The sequence below is a fragment of the Arvicanthis niloticus genome, chromosome 13 (assembly GCF_011762505.2).
Source record: "Arvicanthis niloticus isolate mArvNil1 chromosome 13, mArvNil1.pat.X, whole genome shotgun sequence".
NCBI classification, from domain to species: Eukaryota; Metazoa; Chordata; class Mammalia; order Rodentia; family Muridae; genus Arvicanthis; species Arvicanthis niloticus.
Window position 1 is genome coordinate 22,828,611 of NC_047670.1, and position 15,969 is coordinate 22,844,579.

Genomic DNA, 15,969 nt, shown 5'->3' on the forward strand with positions numbered 1-15,969 from the left:
CTATAGTTCTCTTTTAGTTTTCTTTAAAACTTCTTTCTTAGGTAAGTCCTAGTACAATGGGTATGGATTTTTGTGCAATAGTGAGTGAAGATCAAAGAATCTTACATTTTAAGGCTGTTCAGTATCATGCATTTGTAAGATGTTTAAGAAGTTATAATAAATATAACAGCAAGAACAAAATAATCTATTTGTAATATTTAACCTTTGGTCTCAGTGGCACATCTAGACCTTGGAGACTAATTTGTTAGATGTAGGATACTATCTGCCATACCACCTCTTCCTCTGTCAGAAAGACTCCATCTTTCTATACTCAAAGTACTTTTGAGATAAGTATTCTAAAAATCTTTTATCCCTGTTGATGATACCTGCCACCTATAACCTCTTTAGTATGATACTGACACATCCAACCAGGAAGGAGTCTCCACACCTTGAAACAAGGGAAGTTTGTTGCTATTTCAGTTATGGTAGAATAGAGTAGAAAAGACACTTGACTTCAAAGACTGACCCATAAGTGACAAATATGCCAAATTCACATATAAAATTAATGTTGGAGAACTGCACTGTGGAAGAATTGGATGATTGAAGACTTGCAAGTCTAGTCTAGGACCAGTAGTCTACACAGAAGTCAAGCCATGTAGAGAAGACATCAACACTCTGGACAGGATCATTGTTTTTGATCAAACCAGTTGAAGAACTGGATGATTCTAGAGTCCAACTGCTGAGTCCCCCTACTCTCTAGCCTCTATGTCCTTTCAGTTTAGGTACCAGATACTGAATGGAAACATGTCATCTCTACTACAAGCTGACTGAAAGAATCTTCAGAATCTATGAGAGTAATAAAACGGTCATTGTTTTGAGCTACCAAGTGTTAGGGCAATTTATTTTCTATCAAGAATAACCAGACAAACCAAAACACAGAGTCACAGAAATCTTCTGTGGAGCGTAATGTTTAATAGGGCTGAGATGCTGGTCAGTCCGGTCCAGATCAGCAGAGACAATAGTCTGTCCTTGTACCTTAGATGTAGCTTTCCAGGTGATTACTTGAACCATGAAGTGTCCCACAAGGATTCAGACTGAATTCTGCATGTGCCACTTAGGCTGTATTTCTGGTCAGGTTGTACCAACATGTGCTATTTTCTTTCCTTCCAGTTTTCTTTCTGATAGGATTGAGATTGAACCTCAGACCTGACCCATGCTAAACAAGCACTCCACCACTGAGCTGGAGCCCTAGTCACGCATACGCTTTTGAAAATTAGTCAAGGTATCTTTCGCCAGTTGACCTGCTGTTGCTTCAGTGACAACAGTTGCTCTTCCTTCTGGATTCTTCTGGCACTACCTGACTTGAATTGATCTTACTACAGCCCCTTAGAGACAGCAAAAGCTGCTAATTCTGAAGATCTCATCTTTAAAATTCTGATCATCACCTTGGAGCCATTAAGTACTGAAGTCATATAAGATACATGGTAACTCCAAGTTGACCCTCTTTTTGTTGTCCAGCCTGCAGGACAGTGACTGTATAGTTTTCTTTGGGAGTCAATATCCCTCGACTTAGGTCAGATGGTCCTCTGGGAGCATGTATACTTACTACTACTATTCCCTTGCTTCAAACCCCCTTGTTTGAAATAGCTATTGTAGGTTGTATTTTAAACCACCTCCATTTATTGCAATGATAATGACTATAACTTGACATAAACCAAGCAATAGAGCTGCCAGGAGCTTGAGTTTTTTTCCTTCATTCAACAGATTTTACTCGAGCACTTAGAAATAGAAAAGCATTTACTTGGCTTTGAAAGTAAAAAGGTATGTACTATACAGTACATTACATTGAGCAATAAAGAACTATAAAAAGCCAACTTTAAGTGAATTAAGTATACATAATATTGTTTGCAATCAGGTGTATCACATGGCAGTCCACTGATCAGTACTTAGAGGTGTTTTGTATTATTTATCTCTATTAGTTTTAATTGCTTTGGACATGTGTCATTTTTTTTATAAAGTTTGTGCTTTTAAAAATAAGATATGGGCACTATAACTCACACACGTTTATCCTTATTAAAAGATGTAAATAACTAATTCTATGACTTATAAATATCAAATAATTACCAGAATAAGGAAGGACTAATAGACATGATTTCTTCACTTAAACATCATTGCTATGATTTGAAAGAATATATGCCAGATCTATTCTATAAAATAGATGAAGAGTGAAGAAAAGTTTGAGAGCCATTTATGATAATTGTATTTTAAATTTTTTAATAAGAATTATTCTTTGGAGAAAAAAAAGTCCACATTCTCTCTTCTGTTTGAAAATGTTCCATAAGAAAAGGAAAGAGCCCGTCATTTATTCAGTGATGGTCTTGTGGTCTGACCTTGCTTGTTTTGAGACCAGCTTTAAAAAAGGAACCCTGCCTCTAGAAGCTTTGTGGGTGTGACTGCTGTATCACATGTAGGTAGCAGTGGGGAGAGAGGCCATGTCTACCTTCTGTGTTCTGACCTATGAACATCTGAATGATTGAAATACTAGCATTCCTTGATAAAAATCAAGCCTAAGACAACAACCAGTCCTGTGTCAAGGGCCTTCGACTGGTAGCTAGCCTGAGACAACCACCAGTCATAGGACTAATGGTCAGATTGTATCCATGAGAACCCCTTCCCAGAGCCATGATACATGATCATAGAGTCGTAGAACTTCTGAGACCATTCCTGAGACAACCCTAGTCACTCATAGATGCCAGGCATTTCTAAGAGGAACATGTAATTGGTAAGGAGAAGAGAAAAAGAAACAGAGGATATGGGCACAGTGAAGAGAGGCAGAACTGGAGATTTGAAGGTAATGAGGAACAGCCTGGTATGAGTAACCAGTGATGCCACCTGGGACCATAGGGGTTCTGGCCTGTGATGCCACTGGGGGGCATGTCCATGGCCCTGAAACAGCAGGGATTTGTTACTACCATAGTCCAGTCAAACATCGCTGGTCTGGTCTGCTGCTTGGGGGCTGTGCAGAACTGACCCCACACCTCACCTGGGCACTGTAAGAGAGCTGGCCCTGGGGACATAAGAGCCACAGAGCTGACACCGCTGCTAGCCAGGTGCTTTTCACATTGTGGGAGGTGCTGGTGAGCTCTAGCCCCACCCCTGATACAAGAATAGGAGAGCTGAGATTATTTCTTTGTTGTAGCCTAAGATTTAGATTCCTACCTGAAATTACTTCTTTGTTCTAGCTTAATGTCAGATTCCTGCCTGAAGCCTACTTCCTTGTCCTTGGCCAATGTCATATTCCTGCCAAGCAGGCCCAAAGGCTCTCCGCCTCTCCCCCTTTTTTATTTCATTAACAAGATTGAGCCTGTCTTAGGTCGTTCTGACAAGAATGGCTTCTAGAACTGACCTTAATACATGCAAGTAATCAAAATGGTATAAAAGCATAAAGGAGGAGGGGGGATGGGATAGGGAGTTCTAGGGAGGGGGAAATGGGGAAAGGGGATGACATCTTTATTGTAAATAAATAAAATGTCTAATAAAAAGGATGAAAATAAAAGAATAGGAGAGCTGGATCTGTGTGGTATCATGGATGAGGGAGAGATGATCTCCTCTCCTCTTGCCCCTCACCACCTGTGGCAGGTGGGAAACCTGGCCTTGGAATAATGAAAGCAGGATGGCTAGATTTGCCCCTTACCACCTACACAACTTGAGAAAGCAGACCCTGTATTTTGCCCAGGGAGCACAGTAGAGGAGGAGAGTGCAGAACAGCTGGCCCATATCTTGTCTGGTATGTAGTGGCATCACTGAGAAAGAGATACCATCCCTTCCCTCTGGCCATAACCACCAATGTCCATTAAGAAAGTTGTCCCTGACAGGGTTATGAGAGCAGGAGAGCTGGCTCTGCCTTTCCCTCACTTTCTACAGCACTTGGGAGAGCAAACCCTGTGTCTCATCTGAGCAGCACAGTAGGGATGACCCTGATGGTGGGGATGAGGGTCATAGTGAACAGGCCCTGAGGATATGAGCACAGGGAGAGATGGTCCCCACAACTTGTCTATCATGTAGTAACATGGGAGGAGGGAGGGCTGGGAGGGAGGAGAGGGAGGGAGGAGAGGGAGGGAGGGAGGGAGGGAGGGAGGGAGAGAATCTCCTCCCTCTTGTGCCTTGCCACCAATGGCAGAAGGGAGAATTGGCCCCAAGATCCTCAGAGCTGGAAAGCTGTCCCTGCATCTCACCTGGGCAGCAGGGTAGAGCTGGCCCTGATAGCAGGGGTTGCTTGTGAGTCAGCCTTGAGGGCATGACTTCAGAAAAGCTGGTGGGTTGAGCAACTCAGATACCTCTGGGGCCCAGATCCAGAATTTCGAATTGGCCCACCTCAACATCTTCCCCACTGATGAACTGCTAGAGTGCATGAAGGGGCCGGTCCTTTATGACACAAGGCAACAACAGGATATCCTAGCCAATTTCTAATGAGTTCCAGTATCCATAGAGCAGCAAAAGCCAGAGGCCTGCACCACACCAACAAGTCATTGCAGTGAACATTTGCAAGCAAAGAAGTGTGGGCAAAAGGGTATTCTGTGTGACACACTACAGTTTCCACAATGAGATTTTTTTTTCTCTATTAGGAGGAGGTTCCAAGGGTGGAGTATAGATAGGAGGAGAGGGGGAGATGAGTGGGATTGGACTACAAGATTTGAAATTCATAAGGAACCGATAAAAAGGTGTTTTTAGGCCCTTTTCTCTTCCAGTTATCTGGTGGATCTGCCTAGGATCCTGTTGAATTGGGATACTTGCTAACAAGTATCAACATAGCAAAATGAAAATGGGAAATTTATTATGAGAATATTGGTGTATCATGACAACTTGAGAAATATACTGGGTATAGTAATACTGGAACCAGAGTATTGACCGTTTTAGGCCTCTGAGTATTTTCTCCTCTCTCTCTAGTTCTTTTCATCTTTTCTCTCTTTATTAGTCATTGATGCCACTAACAGCAAGAAAAAAAATATTTTATGAGGATGACAATGAATTTGTTTGATAGACTTTATCTCCCATTGATATAATGCTCCTTACCAGAAATATGAGGATAGATAATCAGACAAAAGAAAAATTAGATGCAATTTGGTTACATATGTTTTTGCTCAGCAACATGGTCAACAGAACTCCTAATGTAAAATAGTCCTAGATGCCCTCTTCTGAGAGAGATCGTACATCATACTCTCACAGAACAGAGACAAATTCTCAAAAGAATAATGATGTGTATATGGGAATAAAATAGAATTTCAATAAAAATTCTGTGCTAAAATAAATTATGAGCATATTCCACGAGCAAAGGAGAGTTTTAAATATGAACATAAGGAGAATTATGTAAAATAATTTTTAAAAATGGTTCTTAGCTACAAGGATTCATAGCAAAGGTGGCAGCAGCCTGAGGTTGAACAGGCAGTTGCTGGAAGATATCTTTGCAGAAGAATGCCTACATGAGCATGTGCACATGTATGTGGGGGGGGGGGGTGAGAGAGAGAGGTTGCTGTAGCCTTTGTACAAAGTTGTGGTTCTAGGAAAATCTTTTCTGATAGTTGCTTTTAGACAACTCTGGGTGAAAACTATTCTTTACAACCTCCTCGCATTTCTATTTTTGTTAGTCTTAATTAAAAAAAAAAAAAGACTCCATTTTTATTCTGACATTTCCCAAGGTTAATAAATATTAACAAGAAATGTTTAGTTTTTGTTCCCATTTTGAATAAAAGTATACCAAGAAGGCATAAGACGTTTTCATCAGCATGAGACTTTGCAAAGATGCGTATTACTTCTTTCTACTTAGTACTTAACTGTACTCAGATATTCTCCTTCACTAAGCATCAGCCAGTCTCCTCTGAGCCCTCTAAGCTTTGACATTGGCAGCCATCCTCATTAGGCCTGAGGGCACTGTTGGAACAAGGACTGCACTAGGTTCTTTTAGAAAAAAAAAGCCTATCGTTCATACTTGTTAGATTGCTCATCCTTCACCCTTGGTACCCGGCCATGTTACCACCTTCACCCTGATGTTCCTGCTTCCATCTATCATTGACTCTCCCTCCCAAACCTAATCTTCTCTAGGCTATAAATCTCTGCTGTATTTAGAAGTGACCCCAGCCATACACTGGTATCTATTTTCATCTATTATAATAGTTCCTGAATGTAATTTCTTTTTTATAAATTGTTTTTCCTTATTTTTTGTTATTTAAACAAATTTTATATTTACATGTATTGGTCATATTCTTCCTGACAAAGACCAGACTCAGTTTGGAGGGGGTTCTGAGAAAGGGGTATCTGGGAGCAATGAGCTGACCTGTGATCTGCCTAATACAGCTTTCCCAGTGTGCTTCTCTGTATGTTCTGCTTTCTCTCTGGAGAGTTCTCTGTTTATGTTCTACTTGCTTGCTATTCTAAGAGATCTCTCTGTTTGTGTCCTGCTTCTCTCTCTCTCTCTCTCTCTCTCTCTCTCTCTCTCTCTCTCTCTCTCTCTCTCTCTCTCTCTCTCTCTCTCTCTGTGTGTGTGTGTGTGTGTGTGTGTGTGTGTGTGTGTGTGTGTATGCATGTGTGTCTGTGGCTCTCAGTTCTTCAAGCAGTTCTCTCTTTTTATCCTAAAAAAATTCTCTGGATCTGCAGAACACAGGTCCAGTCTTTGATTTTACATATCAATCCAGTCATTTACTCCATGTTTCTTTAGATTATCTTATGAGACAGCATCCCCTGACTCCAGCCCTTTAATTCTTAGGAGACAGCAAGCATACATTTTTTTCCCTTAACATTGCAAAAGAATTCCGAGATCTGTCTGCCTTTATTAAACATGGACAATAAGCAAGTTTAGTGGGGCCCTGCTCTGAAATTACCATTTTCACCAGCCTAACCTTGCTCAGTCCTAGGTTGACCTTGAACTCAGGAATCTGCCTTTGTGAGCATAAACAAAAAAGTTAGCTAGGTGGGATTTCAAGATCACCACTCCCTAAATCTCTTCATCTCCTTTCTTAGTAAGTTTCTAACAAGTTGGCTCACAGCTCAGCTGCTGTTATTTGTTTAGATTTGTTAAGTCCTTCATATAATTCATATTGTATCCTTATTTTTTACATGGTTGAGAAGTTATATATTTTTGAATTCATGTATTTAGAGCTCTTTCCCACAACCTTAAGGGCTATCGTGAAGGTCCCAGTGTTTTCCATTTTGTTGAGACATAGCCACACCTTTGACTCCTGGACTCCTAGACTCCTGCTGATTCTAAGTCATTAATGTTAACAGGGAAGAAATTCCATGGAAGGAAAGAGTCCTCCACTGCTAGTACTGGTTCCAGAAAACATGCACATTATTTCAGAAACAAGCATTAAGCCCTCAGCAGCCATGGAGGACTAGTGGAGGCTCACACCAGGGCCCTGTCCCCAGGGCAGAAACCATGTCATTCTGTCCCCACCAGGGCCATTTAGGACTCAACATCTTCCCCTTCTTTAAATCCTTCCAGATCTTCCCACCCATACTCACTTAACTTTAACCTCTTTCTCGAAAAACAAACAAAAGCTCTCAAACCAAAAAAATAAAACAACCCCACAAAACAAAAATGCAAACAAAGAAAAAACTTACTAAACTATAACCAAATAAAAACATACCAAAACAAACAAACAAAAAATTTATGGAGTCCATTGTATGTTAATTAATTACTTGGGACCATAAAGGTTGTCCTGGAGTGGTTGATAAACTGGCTATTTACTCGAAAAAACGGATTTTCCCTCTCCCAGCAGGTATAAGTGATAGATCAGTTATTAAACTTTACTCTGGTGACTAGGTTTCCATTCATTCATTCATTTTCTTAAAACATAGCAAATAAAATATAATTAGACCAAAAAGTATCACATCAAAGTTTGACAAGACAAAGTGACAGAAGTAAAAAAGCCCAAGAGAAGGCAAAAGAATCAGAGGCTCACTCATTCAGTTTCAGAAATCCCATAAAAACACTAAACTAGAAGTCATGATATATACAAAAACAGTATAGACCCGTGCAGGCCCTCTGCATACTGCTCCAGACTCCGTGAGTTCATATGAGCTTTGGTCATGTTGCTTTAATGGGCCATATTTTCTTGGTGTCTTTCATCCCCTCCAGCTTTTACACTTTTTCTGCCTCCTCTTCCCAGAGTTCCCTGAGCTCTGAGGCTCAGATTTGATAGAGACATACCATTTAGGTTTGAGTGTTTCCAGGTCTCTCACTCCTTGCATAATGTCTGACTATGAGTTTCTATTTTTGTTCTCATCAGCTGCTGGAAGAAGCTTCTCTGATGATGGCTGAACACAACTTTGATCTCTGAATATAGCAGAATTTATTTTCCCTTTTTTAGACCAGTATTATTTGGTTTTCTACTACATGTCTGAGCTATCTAGTCTCTGGTTTTTGGTCATCCAGTAAGTGCTGGGTATGGGTTCCCCCTGGTAGAGTGGACTATAAGATTTATCAGTTATTGTTTGGTTGCTCCTACAAGCTTTGTTCTACCCTTGCCCTCAACTATCTTGCAGGCAGCATACTATTGAAGACAACTGTTTTGTGGTTGACTTGGTATTTACATTTCTTTCTTAAGAGCATGAAGAATATGTTCCTGTACTAAATATACTGGAACAGAGAGGTGGAAGCTCTATGTAGGCACCAGCTTGGCATCTCTATCTACAATGAGATGTGTAGGTGTGGTCTTCAGCAATGGGGCCTTGTTTTCAGTTTATATAGAGCAACCTACAGTCTTGGCCACAGCTTCCATTGTCTGGGGACTCGTGTGAGGCCCCTGTGGCTAGCAGTTCAATTAGGTGTAACTCAGTCTCAGTACTGGAAGCTTTGTTTGGTGACATGAAATATCGAGTCGAGACTCTCTCCCCTATTATTTGGCGATTCAGAATGCCTTCATATAAGTATATGACTTAGGGAACTTTCTACTGTATTTGGCCTCCATATAGCCCACCACATGTCCCTGAATTTCAGATGTCTTCCCCTTAGTCTCTCCTAGTACCTCTTCTCCCTTCCCCACTTGACCCTCCCATTCCAGCCCCATGATAGTCATCCATACTGTCTATTCTATTTCCCTTTTCTAATGAGAGTAATGAGATGTACCTATTCCCTCTAGTCTCCTATTCTACAAATACCCTTGGTGGTTTTATAAATCTTACCTTGGATGTTACTAACTCCAGAGGCAATATGCACACATAAGCAAGTACATATCTTATTTGTCTTTCTGGGGGATGATGATGATGATGATGATGATGATGACGACGTCAATGACAATTTTGTAGTTCCATCCATTTACCTGCAAAATTCATGATTAATTTTTAATTGCTGAGTATATGTCATTGTTTAAATGTATCACATTTTTTTAATTGGATATTATATTTACATTTCAGATTTTATCCCCTAACTCCCCTTCCCCCACTCCCCCACCCAGGAACCTCCTATCCCATCCCCCCTCCTCATGCTTCTATGAGGATGTATCACATTTTCTTTATTTACTCTTCAGTTGAGGAACATCTAGGACGTTTCCAATTTCTGGTTGTTATGAATAGAGCAGCAATAAACACTGAGCAAGTGTCTCTGGGACAGGATGAAACAACATTTGGGTAAATATACCCAAGAGTGGAATATCTGGGTCTTGAGATAAATCAATTTCTGACACATTGCCACACTGATTTCCATACTGGCTATATCAAATCACATTACCACCAGAAATGAAGGAGTGTTTCCATTACTTTACATCCTTACCAGTGTGGGCTGTCACTTATTTTGTTGATTTTAGACATTCTAACATGTGCAAGAGGAAATCTCAAAGTAGTTTTTGTTTGGATTTCCCATTGATGAGAATGCTGAAAATATTTTAAGTGTTTCTTGGCCATTTGAGTTTCCTCTGTTGAGAATTCTGTTTAGATACATACCCCCATTTTTAAAATTGAGTTATTAAAATTGAGTTTGATTTCATGATATCTAATGTCCTGAGTTCTTTATATATTTTTGCAATAATCCTATATTGGCTTGGAATTGGTATAAATCTTTACTCGTTCTTTAGGCTGCCACCTGATCTGAATGATACTGCTTTTGGCTGTGTAGAAGCTTCTCAATTTTTATGAGGTCTCATTTATTAAAGCTTGATATTAGTGCCTGAATGAATGATGTTCTATTCTAAAAGTCTTTTCTTGTCCCGATGAGTTCAAGACAACATCCCACTTTATTTTCTGCCCCAGTCTCACGGGGCATTGAACTGGGATTATAAGACTTGGAAGAGAGAACTGGAGGACAGGGGACACAAAGAATGAGCAGCTTGTCTATAGTCTGATCAAACCACCGATTTTACTTTTTTTCACACAGGGGTTATATACATTAAAAAGGTAGGATGTGGGGAAGGGGATGATGCAGGAGTGTAGGAATTTAGGGGGAGTGCAGTTATCTTTCAGAACAGGGTATCAGCTGAGTGAAGGTTTAGGGGACAGATCACTCTGACTCTGCCTATGATTCACTTGTTCTTATCTAAGTTGGTATTATCTACCAAGGCTATCCAAGGTCTATGACTATTTACAAGATCTATGACTACTTGTTCTCATCTAGGCTGGTAAATTTCCACCAAAGCTGCCTGATTACAATATCTTATAGCTATCTGTTTTAGTGTTTTTCCCCAAAGACCAAGACTTTGTGTTAGCAGGCATGTATGTCAGGCCTATTGCTGATTTTAGGCCTTCAGTATATAAGCAGGGCTACCCCTGACGTCTCCTCTCTTCTCCAAGTATAGAAGGACAGTGGCGATTTCAATCTTGTAAAGGCAGGGATAGAGGACTGACCTCCAGTAATTAAAGGGGACCTTGTAATGGCTCTGGTCCTCCTGTCCTTGTTCAGTGAGGTGTGAGGGCCATACCCATCCTGATGTTTTTTTCCTAAAGAGGGGAAACTTTTGACATCAACCCCTATGTAGTCAGGCTTGTCCCTCAGGGAACTCAGAAGGATATTTTAAATTTTATTTATATTCTTTTGGAGTGCTTAGCCTCACAGCATAAGCAAGAATTTAGATCACCAGTCAGAGGAGGTTCTGGGTGGCTCCTCTCTGTTTAATCTAGGGGCAAAAGTACCTTCTTTTAGGTTGGGCGAAGATGGATTTTGAGAACACCCTGGATAGTGTAACAACCTCGTCTTGAGTCTCATGGTTTTCCATGGCTAACTTACGATAATGTATCTGAGTAGGTTTTGCTATCAAATTATCTATCTGTTGCTTCACAAAATTAGTAAGCCTGTTTAAGGCCCAGGGACCAAAAGAAATAAGCAAAAATAAACCAATTAATGGTCTCAAAATGGAAGGAAATAAGGTTGACAACCATGGAGAGGTTAAAAAGCAATTCTTGTACCAGCTCTCATCTCTCTCTCTCTCTCTCTCTCTCTCTCTCTCTCTCTCTCTCTCTCTCTGTCTTTACTCAAGGCATTCTCTGACCCTTTTCATGTTCTCTTTAACCATCTCTGTCTTGTTTATGTAAGAGCAACATTCTTCTTTAAGGACTTTACACAGTCTAGAGTACATAGACTTTTCTATTGTAAAAGAGTAAATCAAGTCCAATAAAGTCCTGTGAAAATTTTGGAGATCACTTCAGACAGCAAAACAAGGGATTTCTTTAGATTAGTGATGTCAACCTCTGGCTGTTTGATGTCTTTGTCAATGGCCCAGCAAAGGTTTGAGTAGTGTAAGTCCAGAGGCCAGCATCAGGATGAGGACTTTCAACAGTAAATACCACGGGTGATTCATTTTTACCTAGGAAGGAAAAGGAAAAGAATTTTTAGGGAGATTTCTCTTCCCTGGTTGTCAGTTGTTATTCATCTTATTTATAATTGGGCCTGGCTTTGTGGGGGTATTTATTTATTCATTAATCTTTTTGGCAGCCCTTTAGCTGTGCCTTTGTTGGTATCAAACAGGCATATCAATCTTTGGCCCCATATGAGAACTGGGTCTGGGCCATTTCATTTAAGGGTAAGAGGGTCCTTCCATATAACTGTGGCATAGTTTTTATTGGCCTCAGCATGTCAAAGGCAATCAGCAGCAGGTTTGCCATGAGCATCCAGATTGAGAAAATTAAAAACAAACAAGGCATGATGGAGAGTATTTCTGGAAGACTCCTTCTGGGGGTATAGCTCCTCCTCTTTTGTTTTTAAAAGCCAATTTTTTTAGAGTTTTTGTAAAACCAGAGCAGAAGTGCCAGCAGCCCCTTCTCCTGCTTCATGATACTCAAGAGACTCATGAAGAAACTATTTTAAAGTTTTACAATATCTATTTTATAATATCTTGTCTTTGAGGATTACGAGGAATTTTAGTAACATGGGTAATACCAAATTGTCAACAGAATATCTCAAATGTCTGACTGTAGCAGTCAGTCTTATTTATCTTAATCTGATATGGAATACCAAGCACAAAAAGATAATGAAGGCAATAACTAATTGTACTTTTTAAATTGTTTTTCTTGTTACAGTAATTGTAACTAGAAAGCCTGAAAGGTGTCAAATTACATATACATATTTTAATTTTTAAATTAAAAAATGAATAACATTCATTTATCATAATTGATTACATATAAGTCCTCAAGTATTACCACCATTATAAAAAAATTGAAACCACTAAAAAAAATTTGACTTATACACTCTCTAAAAATATCAAATTGTTGTCTCAAACTATTATTATTAAGCACAGAACTATAAAGATGTACTATTTTGTGGTGATGTTATATAATAGATGACTTTTTAAATCTTAGTGATGATCATATAAAAATTTTTTTAAATTATATCCATGAACATTAAGTTCTTTTATAACACGACTGTTACTAGGCCTTTTTGTTGGTCTAAACTGTAATAAGAATTTTGTCAGTCTCTCAAATAACATCAGTTAATTGTTTTTAGATAATAACCAGACTTTTTTACACTCAGAGCACATTTCAGGAGGTTATAAAACAATTTGTCAAAGATCATTAAAAGAGAACCAACAATTTACTATAGGTGTTAGGATGGAAAATAAAATATTGTCTGGGATTATCTATAGAAATCTTCACTTATAACCCAGTTAGAGTTTTAAACCTCAGTGTACTTGTGGAGCCACATAGGTAATGGATGCTTAGCCATGTAATTACTTTTAATAAGTATGTATATAACATTTTTTATTATAAACCTTGATTTTAATTTATGATTTAATTTTTGATGTGAGTTTGTAATAAACTTTATAACGGGTGATCATTTATTTTAAAAAATATATGAATACTGAGGACAAAAGGATAAGAGGGTAAATATAATGGAGAGATATAACAGAACTCTGTCTTTTTCACTTATATAGAACTTTCTTTCTTTTCTTAAATAAAATAGAAGGTTTTTTTCTACATTTTTTTAGATAGCTTTTATAGAAAACGTTTTATACTTAGTAATAGACTCCATGATAACTTTTTAAGTGGCCTCAGACTAGCAGGCATGAGTTAGAGCCTAGCAGTTTTGTTGAGACAAAACAAAAGCTGTTTAATTAATCTTTGGCTGATTTTAGAATGAGTTGTTAAGTGTCAAAAACTGTAATTTTTGGCCTCAAGGATCACAAAAGGCTTTTGTTATATAGCAACTCCATTGTAAAGAATAAAATCGTATGGCCAATTGTTTTTATAGGGTCTGTAACCTATCTGATATATAAATTTGTTATGGCATTTTTTCTGGGGTCCAGGCAATCTAGCATGAGCTTTTAAATGTCTGATAAAATTAAGAAAAAATATATTTTTTTAAAAAATTGAGTTATATTTGTAAAATTTGAAAATTAGCAATATCTAAAAAAGGAACAATTTTAAGCAATTATAAACCATGAGCTATATACTGACTATGAGTATACCAATTGAAAGCTTAATTTTTTGCATTTTAAATAGTGGCTACAGCATGTAATTTAATTATTTGTGTTGAAGTAGGGGGGAACTCAAGTGAGTAAACATGTAATCTCATTATATATATTGTCTTTTTATTAGATGGGCTGCCTATTAATGTTGTAAACACAGTTTTATGGGCTATAAAAGTATGTATAGGAGAAAACTGTAACAGATCAATTATGTATTAGATCAAATATCAGTATTTTAATAACCAATTTTATTATTACTTGTAATAAAAAATATTTTATTCAGTTTTTTAAAGATACTTTTGTGATCTTAATCTATAATTTTATATTAACACAATAACAGTTTCAAAACAAGATGTTGAAACCTTTTTGGAAATGAAATATAAATCTATATTAATAATCTCTTTTTATCAAAGAACTGTTATAAAACAGCCAGCAACTAATTAATCTATATATTTATTAATAATAGCTTTTTTTATTTTTGTAAAAGTATTTCTCTTTTGTCAATTAATTGTTGAAGGAAATTAGGACCTGAATCTCTCTTGAGAATATTAAACAGAGGCATAAATTCTTTTGTGGATAACTTAAAATAAGATCTTAGCCAATTAGCATCTTTTAGAAACTTTTGAAAATAATTTAAAATAAGTAAACTATCTTTTTTATTTGAATTTTGTGTCACAATTTATTTAGGAATATATAGCTATGTCTCAAATATTAAAAAGATATTGTCTTTGGATTTTTTTTGGAGCAACAAGCACTGGCTAAAATTTGAAAGCTCCTTGTATGAGAGCAAAGGCTTGTATTAAAACTCTTTTAGAGGGACCAATAAGCCAATTGTGTAACAAAAGAAGGTGTTTATCAGGCCCTTGTTAGATCTCAGATAAAACTTTTACTGAGATCTCTTTTATACATCTGGTTTTGAATGACTCTAACTCTGAATTACCAGTTTTAATCTAGTTTTTTTGTTACCAAAATTATAAATTTGTAATCATACTCAATAATATATAACCAGGACATGTAGAACATATTTATATTTTTAAAACCAGTCAAGAACAGAATAAAATAAGTGTACTTCTTATAGATTTTATCCAAACAAATTTTTTCTCACCTTTTTCAGTTGTAATTTTAAGAGAAAAGAACCCTTTTACTTATCAAACTGGGAAGTACCAGTATCAATTCCTTTACTTTAGAAGCCAAAAAAACCTGTTGACCCCCTTCCAAAAGCTGTTCTTGTCAAGGCTCTTTTTGTTAATGGCCTCTTCCCAGCCACAGAGCAGGGCAAGTTATAAGTTTTTGTTGTGTAAATTGAGACTGTCTCCCAAGAAAGTTTTAAACTATATCAAGTAAGTAGTTTTAACCAGTTTGTTTTTTAACATGAAACATAGAACAACAATTATTTAAACAACAAAACAAAGACAGACAATGGACAGACATGGACAGGTTGGCATGCCAAAGACACACAATAAACAAACAAACAAACAAACAAACAAAAAAACAGAACTGAGAATGTCTCCAATAGGATTTAGAGACAGCGGGGCGTCCCCTGGTCATCTCTTGCTCCCAAGCGGGCTCTGTAATAAGCTTTTTTTTTTCTTTTAACATGCCAGAGAGCAGACACTGCTTTCATTTTCGCCCTTTCTCTCTCTCTCATTTTCAAGGTTTAACTTTTATCTCCTCCATAGGAGGTATAACTTTTTTTTTTTTTTTTTTTTTTTTTTTTTTTTTTTTTTTTTTTTTTTTTTTTTTTTTTTATCAATAGTCTCCTCTTGGGAAAACAACACTAATGAAAACAAAGAATTTTTAAAGATTTTTTTTTTTTTTTTCTTAACCCTAGTTCCTCTGGTCCTGAGTAGACTCCTTGAGTGTGCTTAGAAAATGTCTGTCCTATCCCTTTACCTCAAAGGTCTGGCCACTTTGATGCTCTGATTCTCCCACGCGTGGTGGATTGTCTCACAGCAGGTCGGACTGTGGCGTCCTTGTAAATGTGAGGTGTTTTCAGACACCTCGGGAGTTGTCCTCTTCGGTGCTCCAGAAAATGTGAAGGTCACTTATTTAGTGCCTCTGGAAGTCACTCTAGGGAGTGCTCTGTAATGTGAAGTACCCTTAGGCA

At 37.8% G+C, this 15,969-nt stretch overlaps 1 pseudogene; it reads left to right on the plus strand.

Moving 5' to 3' along the window:
• Positions 1-2,404: 2,404 nt before the first annotated feature.
• On the plus strand, positions 2,405-2,528 carry LOC117719440 (small nucleolar RNA SNORA17; annotated as a pseudogene).
• Positions 2,529-15,969: the final 13,441 nt, after the last annotated feature.